Source organism: Bombus impatiens, unplaced genomic scaffold (assembly GCF_000188095.3).
Source record: "Bombus impatiens unplaced genomic scaffold, BIMP_2.2 scf_0478, whole genome shotgun sequence".
NCBI classification, from domain to species: Eukaryota; Metazoa; Arthropoda; class Insecta; order Hymenoptera; family Apidae; genus Bombus; species Bombus impatiens.
The window spans coordinates 1,089,104-1,094,860 of record NT_176897.1 but is presented as its reverse complement, the minus strand read 5'-3'; the positions used below and the strand labels follow the sequence as shown (position 1 = coordinate 1,094,860).

General features: G+C 44.8%; 1 non-coding gene across 1 annotated transcript; it reads left to right on the top strand.

Moving 5' to 3' along the window:
- Positions 1-3,013: 3,013 nt before the first annotated feature.
- TRNAL-CAG lies at positions 3,014-3,096 on the top strand. The gene has a single exon. It is a non-coding gene; the product is annotated as a tRNA-Leu (tRNA).
- Positions 3,097-5,757: the final 2,661 nt, after the last annotated feature.

Sequence of the window (5,757 nt, the reverse complement as noted above, 5' to 3'; positions counted from 1 at the left end):
CTAAGGATCACGCACTGAATGAAGCGAATCGAGTTAGCAGTCACGTTTACCTGCCGACTTGGGGCCCCCCTTTCTCTTCGCGATATACTTTACCGTGGTAAATACATTTCCTTCTTCGGCCCTCCGACAACGGTCGCCGACGAGTGGCGTTCCGTCTCTTTCGAAAAAGACCCCTTCGGAAATCCCGACGATCCTGCTATCAGGATTCTCTCTGCATTTAGGAAATCCTTTCGCCTTCTTCTTCGTTTCGTGGCTCGATTCGTTCAACTTTACGATCCCACTTTTCCATACGAAACACTACTTTCATTCTGTAAAAAATTATACTTGGTAGTTGTGCTGGGTATGAACGCTACTCGATGCAATTATCAAACAAATTACAAGACTTTTACACAGGTCTTTGCAGCATATGGAAACACCATAATTCATGGATACTTTGCGCGAACGTAAACCGTTCTTTCGTTCGTTAACGGTGTTTGGAGAAAGCGGTGAATATTACGTTGATTACTCGAGTTATAGTTTCTAGAGTGGCTCGTTACTATCGCCTCGGCGAACTAACGCTTACCATTAGAATGCACGTTTCTTTTTTCCCCGTCTGTCATTCTTTCGTCCAAACGCTTATTACTTTCGCAAGGTCGAACGTACATCTTCTTTAGAAATTTACATATAAAGAAGTTCGTGGCTCGTAAATCTTCACATTTGCGTCGTAGTGAATCGTATCGTAGGAATATGGGAAAGATGTTAGAGTATTTCGTCACTGGCGAAGTCACTTTTTCGAATCCATGTAAAGATTAAAATACTACGTATGATAAGATAGGAAGATAGAAAAGGCAGGACAGAAAAAAGGGGCAGGCTTTTCGCTGCAACGGCGGCCTTCCTTCGATCAGCGACTTCCTTCTTCTATCGTAGAATATTCGGCGTAAAAACACGCAACTTCTGCGAAAAAAAAGCGAGATGCGGAGCCGGTGACAAATTTTTGCGAAAACCTCGTAATGTCTAAGATAAAGGCAAAGAAAGAGAAGCGCGCAAATTTGCGCGAGAGTTCATCGAATCAGCGAGCCATCTGTTTTCTTTCGACTTTTGCGCGAAGTGCTCGGATTAAATCCTACGAGTGCCTGAAAGAGAAGCGTTTAAACGAAGTTCACGTTTCTAACTTTTAGATCTTCTTGGTGAAATTGCATCTTCCACTTGCGCCCAAAGCCCGAGACGCGGCAAAGGGTTTGATGAAATCTTGTTCCGCGATAATAGAGAAGCTTCTGGTTGCGTAGCTCCTCGAAATAAGATTTAACAAACGAGGTTTTAAAAGAAACTTTCATCCAAAGTGAAACTGCTTCTTCGTTCCCTCGAAATATTTGCGTTTTCATCGAGTAGCTTGCCAAGTGCCTCGTCATTGTCAACCTCGCGTACAAATCGGGACATCGCGAGACCCTTCGATCGCGTTCTTCAACGTTCGTTAGGTCATCCAGGACACGGCTGTTGCATATTTTCACTTTTATTTGACATTTACGTAACGCTAGCGCCAGTAAAACCGCCGCGAAAGACTTTCGACCGCGGCTCTCACTCGTCAGCTCGATTCTCGTTCGCGTTACGAAGCTTCCAAGGTTTCTCCAAATTTCTCGATCGCTCCCTCTTCCGACGATTTCCCGGAATCATCGGGGTTCGGTTGGTTCCACGGCACGGAAACTGCCTCTCGAGGAGATCCGGTTGTCTGTTACGCAACGGAGCTTTCTACGCTCTCGGTAACGACTCGCAACCGGTCCCCTCGTAGGAAGCGGGAGCTGAATCTCGGAGCCGCCGCTTTAGCGACTTGGAACCGGCGAGAAAGCAATTTACCATCGATTCGAATTCATGTTATTGCTACGTGGGGCAACGCCGCTACCCGCGACTATTGCAACAATCGCTCTTTTTTTTTTTAAAGTCGATTAACCTTCGACGATCTCGATCGAGCAGTTTTGCAAAATTGGATTCCCGCCAATTGGAATTTAGACTACAGCGTTTAGCGATGTACAAAGTTTTAGAAAGCATTGCAAAATAGATGGGTTTGTACGCGAGAGGCATCGGAACAAACGGAACGCGTTTGAGTAACACGAGCTCGTGTATCGAATGATATTTTGGCGTGGTATTTTTCTGGCGAACTTTTTTATTCAGACAGAAACGATGTCCGACGTGAAAAGCGTGAAAAGTGAAAAATCGCGCGCGAGCAACGGTAAATATTTCGCTGGAGTGTCGTATGGCGCGTAAGATATTTTTTGGCAAATATTGCATTTACGTACATTAAGTATGTAAAAAGAAGAATATCAAACATCTTCTCGACGAGAGTTTCATTAAAAAGCAAATATTAAGAAAACGTACGAAAGGACTGATTAGTAGACAATACACATAAAAGACGCGTGGATGTAATTTCGTTTGCAAATACCATGTATCGCGGAAGTGAAAGGCCCAAGTATTGGTAGAAAATTCTATTACTATTTCCAAGTGTGTTTTTGCATACCGTGAATTTATCTCACGCATAAATTCAGGTAGCGAACTACGTTTTCTGCAGATGGTACTTTGTGCCGTTCTGAAATATCGATCGTGTGAAAAGTTATAGACGCAAACGATATTCGCGCAAACAAGATACGTACGTAAATTTTCAAATTAAAATTTTCGGATTTATACACATTTAGTTCGAGTCCAGGCTGCTAGTTTGTAATCTTATCATTCCTATATTCGTCGTAGGAAATCGTAGGGGGCGTAAGAAACATTCTGATTTTTTCCAGTCGATGATCTTATCGTGTTCTCCATCGGTAACGTCGGTGCCATCGCTACAATGGTAAAAAGAATCGAGCCTTCGAGCAATAGAAAAATGTAGACACGGGCAGATAATATTATTTTATCACAAAGTTTAATTTGTAGCTTGCAATCGTCTCGAAACTAAATTCCATTTTGCGATTAGATTTTTTTCTTATATCTATCAAATTCCAAATATAAAAGCATTCTGTACAATTTCTGATGCATTTTGAAAACGTTGCATCGAGTCAGGATGGCCGAGCGGTCTAAGGCGCTGCGTTCAGGTCGCAGTCCACTCTGTGGGCGTGGGTTCGAATCCCACTTCTGACAAGTTTCTTTTTTTCTTTCCACCTCGACGTTTCCATCAAATCATTATTCACTACAGATATCATCAACCTCTTCTATTTTAAACTGCGTTACGAAACAAATTACGATATCGTATATTTTTTAATCTCTTCAATCCACGTAAGAATCGCTGCACGTTCGATGAAACGAAAGCTAAATGAGAAAAGAAAACAAACCGATGAATGGTCGCTGTCGAAGTGCAAAAGATCTTATCGCGTGCAAATATTATCGCGTTACCAGTTAAAGTATCGTGCTTTGAATCTCATGTATTTACGATTTTAATGTTTACGATAACGAGTAGCGACGAAGATAACTGTTTCACGGCGCAAACAGTTAAACAAGCAGGGAAGAGGAGAAAATCGAGAGAGGAAGTACTATTCACCGTTTGATCGATGACGTGCAAACTCGAATCGCAACGTCGCGAATTTGTAGCATCGTCGCGGTCTTCGGTACAAGAGAAATACGAGGATACTGGCAAATTCTTAAGCGCAATCCACGTTGCACGACCGATACGAGCAAACGAGTCATTGACTGGCACGGTCGTAACATTCGAGCCACCGAAAGAGACAAAGACGAGAAGGAAGCGAGCCTGGTCTCTGGTTTTGTTCGTAGATATCGAGAATTGCTTGTGCGATTCCATTTGCACACAAAGCGTAGAAAATATGGCGCCATTTCGAAAAGGAAATCGCGACACGTTCGACTCACTGGTTTACGCGTGTCGATTAATTTTGATAGAGAGATCGCAGTTCCCATTTATTCGTTTATTCGTCGATCCTTGGCTTACGTAACAGTTACAATTATAGAACACGATCGTGAGTAGATAAAATGCAGAAGAGATTCCGCACAAAGGTAACATGGGAACAGAAAACGTTAATTGATCCATCGAACTCACTTATGTTAACGATGTTACGCGAATGGAATGAAATTCGTCGTAAAGATTTCGGCGATAATCTTGAAATGAAAGGAATCTCGTTTTAAAGCAGTCGAGGACGCGTGTAGGTTGAAACGCGATAAATTTTCAGTTTCCATGACTACGCTATTAGAGACACTTTATTATAGACGATACCACGATATCGCCAGAGCGATCTAAATCGTTGCATTTCTATTGCGATTTGACCGGCGTTCTCTCGACCCCGTGGATATTTTTTCGTAACGTCGAACGTACGATCACCAAGCGGGACGACAGACGACATATGGTCGTACACATTCGTGAAAGTTACATCGCGGAGCCCGCATTGCGCGTCTCGTGGAAACTCGTTACACCAGGCTCCGTATAAACAACTGGATTTGTAGCTAACGACGCTCGGCACCGCGATGCAGCTCGGCGATTAAGATTGATGCGCCGTGTTTCTATGCACGGATTGTTTACACGCTGCAGGCGCATGATTTCGCAGGTTTCGCACCATCTGGCGCACAAGTAGCGGTGTACCGTCGCGACGAGCTTCCTCCCGCGACCGCGAGGACCCACTTTCCAGATATCGCAAATACACGTTCAACGAAGCATCGATAAACGATGTCCGGTCGCCTAATTGCCCGTAATCGCTTGGAAATCCCGAAAATGTTTCCCCGCTCCTATATGCTAATACCGAGAGCTATCATCGGGAAATACAACGATTACGAGCGATCCGGTAACAGATCGAAACCGAAATACCATTAAACGTTACATCGACGCGTAAGTTGCGCTTAGGCGAACGGTTCGCGGTCCGCTTCTTGGCGCATCGTTCAAGGAGAAGCGTGTTTTACGCGTCAAACGCCTACGACGTCGTTCCGATGAATAGAACGTTGGAACAATCGATATACAGGTGTTTGTAAGTGTATGGATTTTAGCTTAACGCGAACATGGTAGCTGAAAATTCTTTGGAATTGACCATGACCCGTTTTGCTACTCGCTACGCGACGGAGGCAACGAAACGGTATCGGTGGCGATCGAACGTAATTAAATGGCACGTCGGTTCGCGCGCCGAGGACCATCTGGCGCCTGCTACCAGTGGAATATGCGAACGCGCGCGAGCATAGCGGTCGCGTGTTCCGCAGCATCGAGCTCGCTCTTTCGGTACCGAGATTCCGTTTTCAGGGGACCTACTTTCAGCGGATACCTTCGCGCGGTCGATGAAACATCGCGTCGTTCGATTAAATTCCACGTTCGCGGCTGGACGAATCGAGGAGGCTAACCTCCGCTAATCTCGCGCGCCGTACGATCGTTTGAATAAATTTCGATGTTCTCGCGTCGCAGGTTTACAGCGGCGATTTGCCTCGCAACGAAAATCAGGTACCGTTCCCACGAAGCAAACGCGTAACGAGCATATTGAATTATATTTGCGGCGACATTGGATCGGAACGCGATTGCACCGATGACGAAACGCGGCGAAAAAAGGCTATTAGATTAGCGATAATTTCGAAGAACTCGTAGGATGCGTGGTTTCGTTGCGAATTTTCAATTTTTCGGAAGAATGGAAAGTGCGGTGAAGCACTCGGCCGATAAATCATCCACCCATGAGGTTTAACCAGGTTGGCTTCTAAGGCGGTTCGCCTGAAAGATAATCCTGCTGCTTGGAAACGTGCTGGAATCTCGATAAGCCGCGCCGAGACGAGCCTCTCGTGTACGTTCACGGGTGATTGTTAAAAACTTTTTTTCAAGATGAGCAG